At 33.9% G+C, this 8,944-nt stretch overlaps 1 long non-coding RNA gene across 1 annotated transcript; it reads left to right on the forward strand.

The window, feature by feature from the left end:
• The first annotated feature begins 1,907 nt into the window (after nt 1-1,907).
• Nucleotides 1,908-3,054, forward strand: LOC121228144 (uncharacterized). Its single transcript, XR_005925635.1, has 2 exons — nt 1,908-2,329; nt 2,767-3,054. It is a non-coding gene; the product is annotated as an uncharacterized lncRNA (long non-coding RNA).
• Nucleotides 3,055-8,944: the final 5,890 nt, after the last annotated feature.

Genomic DNA, 8,944 nt, shown 5'->3' on the forward strand with positions numbered 1-8,944 from the left:
GAAAAGCCATTGAGTTTGTTCTTAATCTTAAAAGATTAATATGATTGGATCTGTCGAAACCATTTTATATTTTTTTGAAAAATGGGGATCGACTTCAAAACAAGGTATGAAATCGCCACCAATCCTTTTTGTTTGGGTGTGATCGGATCACCTAATAAAACATTTTATTTTAAAATATCAATTTTGGCCTATGAAATTCGAGAAAATAGGTTCGGGAGTCGGTTACGTACGAGGATGGATTAGCACCCTCGTTATGCCCAAAATTGGTACCTAATTGATTAAATAATGTCCTTATGTCTAAGATTTAAAAAAGATTTTGAAATATGATTTCTCTTAAAACATTTGAATAACTCGAATTAGACGTTAAAAAACTCTTGTTTCGAGGGAAAACAATATCACATCCAGCACATTAGGACATGATCTTTTTAACTCTCGAAACCACGATCAATTCTTGATTTCCAAAAGCTCATGCATTTGAAAATTACCAAAAGGATATTCGAGTGTTTGGTCCAACGAAAAACCGAAACCCAATACGTTAGGGCACGATTTCTCGAATTTCCAAACATAGAACATTTCCTTGTTTTGAAGTTTTAGAAAACGCGGATGAAATTTTAAAAGGATATTTGATTATTTCGACAAAAGGAAAATCGAAACGCAGCACGTTTGGGCATGATTTCCCAAATTTCTAAACATCAAACATTGCCTTTGTTTTGGGAAATTTTCAAATAAACAATTATAAAGCCGGCTCAAAACGCATTAGTTGATTTACTTGAAATAAAAACAAGACCACCAATATCAATCAAAACATTGAAATTTGAATTACGATGCAATAATGTAGAAAAATCAAAGTTACAAACATGGAACAATATACATAGATGAAATATTATACAAGTGAACAAAAAAGAACAAATTAACATGCACACAATAGCAATGAGCTCACATCCAAGAAACAAATTAGAATAAAATATAACAAGTTTCGAACATAGATAAACAAAAATTGAAATAATAATACAAAAGACTAATAAACAATATGAAACAATAATACGTGAAATAATATGAAAACTAAAACAACGCATAACATACAAAACAATTTGAAAACAATTTGAAAATTATTAAATATATGAAAATTTACAAATGAACAACACATGATAGGGTTTGAAATGATTTACATATATATAAAAAAACTAATAGAATATAAATGAGTATTAAAATAAATATTATGAAAGAAGAAGTTTGGAGTAAATAATGTACGAAATATTTTAAAAAACGAAACATCTATTTAAAGTTGATGGTATACATATGATGGAAAAAAAAACAATTCAAATAATATATAAAAAGATAATAATATATAAAAAGGTTTTAAATAATGAAGATATATAATAAAATATTTTTTAAGGAATGAACTATATACATAATAGATTTGAAAAGAAATAGATATACCTGAATAGATTTTTAAATATATATATATATATACTTAAAAAACAACATGGGATTGATAATGTACATAGAATAAAGCTAATTTTAATATAAACTATATATATAATGTAAAGGTAATTCAAAATAAATATTATACAAAATTTTTAAACAATATAATATAAAAGAGAATTTTAAAACAATAATTTTAGAATTTAAACAAATACATAAAAAATAAACAAAATTAAAATTATTAAAATAATTTCGAATGTATATTTAAATAAATTTTTAAAGACGAGTACTAAATGAATTTTTTTTTAAAACATAATGAATTGCACATACTGAAATGAAAAGAAAACTCAATTGAAATAAAATTAATCTAATAGAGATAATAAATAAATAAAATAAATCATTGAAACTGACATAAGGACCAAAATGCAATGCGCACAAACGTACAAGGGCTAAAAATGCAAATGTTCTCAACCCCCAAAAAACAGAACCCAGGCGCGGACAAAATTGGAATGGCGTGCAAACTTCAGGGAAAAAAATGAAAGAAACAAAATAGGATTAAATTAAAGGTGACACAAATGGGAGGGACTGGCCGCGCAAATTACCCATTTAAGGTGAAAATGCATAGATCCAGCCTATGGATCAGTCAACGCGCGAGTTTTTCTTCCCCCCTTAATTGCACTGCTTTAAAATTTAGTATAACTTTTATTATACATATATATTTTAAAAGCTTACAAATCTACTTTTCTAAGCAAAAACCCCCAAAATTCCTAACCCTTTCAGTTAGGGTTTCAATCAATAAACTTGCAGCAACCGAACCACCACCATATTCGGTGGCCGATAGCGTGTAGACGATGGCCTGAACTTGCCAATGACGGAGAACTTTGACTATGCCCATGGAGATTTGGTAAGTGTATTCTCCCTCCTTTTCTTCTTTATATTAAAAAAAATTCAAATCCTATGTTCTTTTTCAGAAAAAACGAAGCGAGTTTCAAAGAATGAAAAGGATTTCAACACCATTTGACCCTTGCTCGAACCTTCATGCTTCTGAGGTGTTTGGGCGCTCATCGGCATCAATTTAGGAAACCTTTTTTCATTTTTCCATGCTAAAAATTCCAAACAAATCAAAAGGGAAAAAAACTTAAAAGAAAGGAAACAGAATTTAAAATCACCTTTTGATATTTTTTTATTGCCTTTTCTGGTATTCAGTATGCATAATTTTTACAGTACAATCCTGGCATTTTATAGCCGATTTACAGAATAAATAAAAAATATTAGGAAAAAAAACTCCAATTTTTGCTGTCATTTGCTGGATTATTTCTGTTATCATTTCTGTTCTCGCAGGTTTTATGGAGACCTTACGGAAGCGTGGGACTACGAACGTGGCACTGTGTATGGTGATGGAGAGGCCGCTTGTGGGTAGTTGCGCAAGGCCTTTGCTAGGGTTTTAGTTTCTGAACCAAAATTTGGGTCGTTTGGGCCTGTTTTAAAGACTAGGTCGAGTTTCGATTGGGTTTTGGGTTTATTTAATTGGGTTTAAGATTTGGGCTAAGATTATTTGGTTTTCAATTAATTGTTGGGTCTTTGTATTTATGGACTGTGAACAATTTTTAAACTGTATTTTATTTTTTATTTGGCTTATTTATTTGTTGTAAATAAATTTAAAGGCCTGGGCAGATTGGGCCTCCTACAGCTGTCCCTCTTTGCATGTTGTCATGTAACGAGAATGGAGCAAAGACTTAAAAAGGACCAATTTTTCCTGGTCTTGTTGAATCTTTACCTCTTCGTACCTCTTTTCTTCAAGTAGCCTTGTTCCAAACCACTGCATCTTTAGGGGTATAGTGCTCTAATCTTTTCTCTTGGAGCTTCAAGGAGATAAGAATCAATGATTTCAACCTACTCCACTGAAACTTCAGGGAGATAAGGGTGATGGCTCCATTTTGCTCCCTTACTACCTTGGGAAGATAAGAATACCATCTTCAACCTGTTTTCTTGCTACCTCAGAGAGATAAGACTGGTGGCTAAAATCTGCTCCCCTACTACCTCGGGAAGATAAGATCCACCATATTTGATCTGCTCTACTATTGCTTAGGGAGAACAGTTTGCTTCCTTACTACCTCAGAAAGATAAGACTACAATTTTTGGCTTGCTCCCTTGCTACCTCAGGAAGATAAGGCTACAATTTTCAACCTGCTCTCTTGCTACCTCAGAGAGAAAAGGCTGGTGGCTAAAATCTGCTCCCCTACTACCTCGGGAAGATAAGATTCGCCATCTTTGATCTGCTCCACTACTATCTCAGGGAAATAAGATCTTCAATCTTCAGTCTACTTCCTTGCTACCTCAAGAAGATAAGACTACAATCTCCAACCTGCTCTCTTGCTACTTTAGAGAGATAAGGCTGGCGGCTAAAATCTGCTCCCCTGCTACCTCGAGAAGATAAGATTCGCTATCTTCGATATGCTCTACTGTTATCTCAAGGAGATAAGATCTGTGAATTCACCAATGTTGCTACACCGTCTTCTAGGAACATGATCTGTAGAATCAGTTTCATGTATCTATGCTTATGCCAAATAATTAGGATACTATGATCGAAATGAATCAAATGCTCCTAACTAGATGTGTTATGAATGATATATGAATGCAGAAATAAAAATGATCCTTTTTAAATGCTTAAGGTGTCATTGCTCGTTGTTCACCAGGGCATTATCACTAATGTACTATGCTGCCATCTTGTTCGGTTGGTATTTTGATAGAGTACCCAAAGAAACAATCACATTCTACTCAACAAGTTTACCCCACTGTAATTTTAAAGTCCCTTCCATTATTCTTTCCGAAACAAAAAGCTTATACCTCCCATTATAACTTATGGGTGTAAGATCTGAATTTTTCCATCAATTCTGTCTATTACACCATTCCCTGAGTGTCATAACCAAATGTGTATGCAAAAATATCATTTTCCTTTTCTTGAGAATGACTCCCTCTTATACTGACTACCTTTTTTTTCGAAATTGTATCACCGACGCCATATCTTGTCCTTTTGTTTAACTGTCATTTGGGACAAAGATCTAAGGAGATAGTTCTCAATTTCAACCCCCTACTCAGATTTTTCCTTGAGCTTGGTGAATTCTAAACAACAGTCCTGTTTCAGGTTCTTGTACTATTTAGAAAGCCCTAGAGTAATATATGAATCTTCTGTTGTGAAAATATTATTAGTTCATTAATAATTATTTCAATGCAACATACTTGTATCAAATCAAAGAAATGGATAGGAATGGAATTGAATTAGAACATTGCTCAAAATATATTATCAAAGATGAAAGTAGGAATCAATTGGGACTGCATATCTTGAAAAAAAACATTTCAAAGATAGCTAATTTATTATGAACAAGATAAAGACTAGGTACCACCGATATCGCGACCTGAGTTTTGCTATACAAACTTCTTGAAGACCAATTTAAACTTAACATGTGTTTAGGAGATCAGAAGTACTTTATCAATGCCCCAAGATGTAGCATTCCTCTTCCTTTGTTAATTCAGGTATAGTAAGATCATCGGCTTTCCCTTCTGAAATCAAAATTTGAGCCGCCCTTTTCGGGTTTTCAACTCAAATCCCCTTTGGTCTCAAGATGCCCTTTGTGGGTTTTCACCTTGGCCTCTCCTCTTTATTTTTTATTTTTATTTTTTATTAGGTCTCAAAGCGCCCTTTACAGGTTTTCACCTTGGCTCCCCCTTTTTTTAGAAGGTCTTAAAGTGCCCTTTGCGGGTTTTCACTTTGGCCTCTTTCCCTCTTTAAGTGTAATATTTCTTGACCGAATCCAAATTCATAGGATTGGGCAGGTTCTTCCCATCCATTTCAGCCAGAATTAATGCTCCTCCGGAGAAAGCTTTTTTCACCACGTAAGGCCCCTCCCAATTCAGCATCCATTTTCCTCTGAAATCCTTTTCTATAGGAAGGATCTTTTTCAAAATCAGATCCCCTCATGAAATTCTCTTGGGCGAACCATTTTGTCATAAGCTTGCATCATTCGTTTTTGATACATCTGACCATGCTGTATAGCCCTTAGTCTTTTTTCCTCAATTAAATTCAACTGATCATATCGAGACTGTATCCATTCTGCTTCCTCTAGCCTAAGTTCTGACAAAACTCTAAGGGAAGGTATCTCTATTTCGATGGGTAAAACTGCCTCCATTCCATAGACCAATGAGAAAGGTGTTGCCCCAGTAGAAGTTCTGACAGATGTTCGATAAGCATAGGGAGCAAATGATAACTTCTCATGCCAATCTCTATAGGTTTCGGTCATTTTTCCCACAATCTTCTTGATATTTTTATTGGCTGCCTCCATTGCCCCATTCATTTTTGGGCGATATGGCAATGAGTTGTGGTGTCTGATCTTGAACTGACTGCAGACCTCTGCTATCATAATGTTGTTCAAATTTAATGCATTGTCAGATATGATCCTCTCAGACATTCTATATCTACATACTATTTCCTTTTTTAAAAATCTACTGACTGCCGATTTAGTCACATTGGCATATGAAATAGCCTCCACCCACTTGGTGAAATAGTCAATGACCACAAAAATAAACCGATTCCCATTTGAAGCCTTCGGCGAGATTGGCCCTATGACATCCATGCCCCATATGGAGAAAGGCCATGGGGAAGTCATAACATGCAAAGGCGAAGGAGGTACATGAATTTTATCGCCATAAATTTGACATTTATGACACTTCCTGGCATAATTGATGCAATCTCCATCCACGGTAGACCAGTAATATCCAAATCTCATAATTTGTCTAGCCATTGTAATATCCTGATTTTGGGCCTAGTCGGAATAGCGGTTTCGTGACCACAAAATCCGAGATAGAAATAATTATTTTATGATTATTTTAAGGTCTATGATATGATTGCATGATTGTATGAAAATTTCGTGAAGAAATTTTATGCATAAAGTGCTTAAATTGAAATTAGGGACTAAATCGAATAATTTGTAAAACTTGCATTCTAGAAGTTTCTAGTATGAAATTGTTTTGAAATATTAATTAGGAGGTCTTAAATAGGAATTTTACCAATTTCTAAGTCTATGGACAAAAATTGGACATGGATGGAATTTTTGGAAAGTTTAGTAGTAAGGGCATTTTGGTCATTTAGGGGTAAAATGAATTAAAATACAAAATTAAAAGCCAATTTTGCTCATCTTCAACCCCATGGCCGAATATAGCAAGGAGAAACCATGGCTAGGGTTTTTCAAGCTTCCAAGCTCGATTGTAAGTCCGTTCTAGCCTCGTTTTTAATGATTTTTACGTTTTTAGAGTCCCGGTAGCTCGATTTAGCTTATGCTAGCAATAATTTAACCTAGGGTTTATATTTGGAAAAATACCCATAGGTGAAATTTGTGTATTTTGGTGTTTTATGATAGAATATGAGGTTTTAAATTATGTTAGACAACTTGTGCTACTCGGTTTTAAGTGAAAACGAGCAAAAGGGCTTAATCGGTAAAAATACCTAATAGTCATAAGTACATGTTAGAGTGAGAATTTGATGTTGCCATAGAAGGGAAAAATGATCAGCATGTCATAAAACATAAGAAAATAGGCTGAAGTTTAATTTACGAGCTTTGGGGCAAAAGTGTAAATATGCAAAAGTTTAGGGGTAAAATTATAATTTTTCCAAAATATGATTTTGGGTCAATTTGAATAATGTGAGTCCTAATTTTACTATATTTTAAATGAAAGAGCAAGGAAAACTGAAATTCGGGCTAAAATGGGGAAAATACCAAGTTGTGGACGAAATGGTAAAAGTAGCCATTTTCGCATACGAGGTAAGTTCATATGTAAATGTTGGTAACATAGTTATTGTTTTAAATGTTATTTAAATGATATGATAATTATTATGAAATATCATACTTGTGACAATTGTTTGATAATATGTCAAATTATGTGATATACTTGGAAAATGTGAAATACTACCGAGTATCAGTATCGACATTCCATAGAAGATGGTTGAGACATATGATTGGGAAAAATGTCCCGTTGAGCCTTAGGAATGGATTAGGATACGAGTGACATGTCACTGGGATATTTGGGCATCCGAACTTGTTGAGTTGAGTCCGAGTTCACTTATGGATGCAAATGTCCGAACTCGTTGAGTTGAATCCGAGTTCGTGAGATGTAACTAGGCATCCGAACTCGTTGAGTTGAGTCCGAGTTCACTCATGGATGCGAACGCCCGAGCTCGTTGAGTTGAGTCCGAGTTCACTTATGGGCGGGTTACATGGTAGCTTGGCTACATATGTGGCACTTATGTGCAAACTTTCCATGTATCCGAATTATATTCCGATGTGTTCAACGGGTAAAGTTCTACTGAAATGGAGGAATACTCAAGATGAAAGGGATGTATTGGTAAGTGTTGTGAAATGGGTACTTTGAACAGGTATGTACTTAACCCTCGGGTTGAAAAATCGATATAACAACAATATCGTAAGATGATAAATGAAAATGTGATATGAATGTCTTGGTGATGATTATGCAAATGATGTTTTATGTTTGCTTATGTGGTTATGTTACTTGCTATTTGCATGTGAACTTATTAAGCATTTATGCTTACTCCCTCCTTTTCATTCCTTGTAGTTTTGACAAGCCAGCTCGGAAATCGGGAACGGTCGGAGGCTCGCTCACACTATCCGTATACCATCTTGGCATAATGGCTTGTATATTTTGAGTATGACATGTATAGCATTATAATCATTTTGTATATATGGTCTTATGATATGGTTATTGAGTGGTATGGAAAATTGTTAATGATTAGCCATTGGAATGGCTAATCATGATCATATTTGGTGTTATGTATGTCAAATTGCTAGCTAATCCATGGAAACCATGAAATAGGTAAAATTTACCATAAAATAGATTCAGACAGCAGTAGTGACGTGAATTTGAAAAATCACTAAAAATAGTAGAAATGAAATTAAATAATGAATAAGTTATGGAATTGAAGCTTGATGAGTCTATTTTTATATGGAAGAAGCGAAACAGGTATATGAGCTATATTTTATGAGATGTTTAAATTTTTGTGAAATAGGGCCAGAGCGATTTCTGGATCCCCTTTTCTGACTTTGAAAATTCACCATAAATTTTACAAAGATAATTAGAAGTCATTCTTTATATGTACAGATTCCTTATTGAGTCTAGTTTTATTAGAGACAAACGTTATAGTCATTGAAGCTCTGTACAGGGAGATATCTGATTCGTAATACACAGATGTGAGAGTAGTTGAACCCTGAAATAGGGGAGACTTTAACTAATAAACTGTACTAATTGGCCCAACCAAAAATTATAGAAAAAAATTAGTAGATAGATATATGAGTCTAGTTTCAGGAAAAATTTATGGAATTGGATTTTGAGTTTCGTAACTCGAGATATGATTTTTAAAGCGACTATGATGCAGTTAGCCAGCTTGTCTGGAAATTTTAAAATGAATTGTATAAGCTATTTAATTAATGAATTAAGTCTGTTAACACCTCGT

This window comes from Gossypium hirsutum, chromosome A01 (assembly GCF_007990345.1).
Source record: "Gossypium hirsutum isolate 1008001.06 chromosome A01, Gossypium_hirsutum_v2.1, whole genome shotgun sequence".
Lineage (NCBI taxonomy): Eukaryota > Viridiplantae > Streptophyta > Magnoliopsida > Malvales > Malvaceae > Gossypium > Gossypium hirsutum.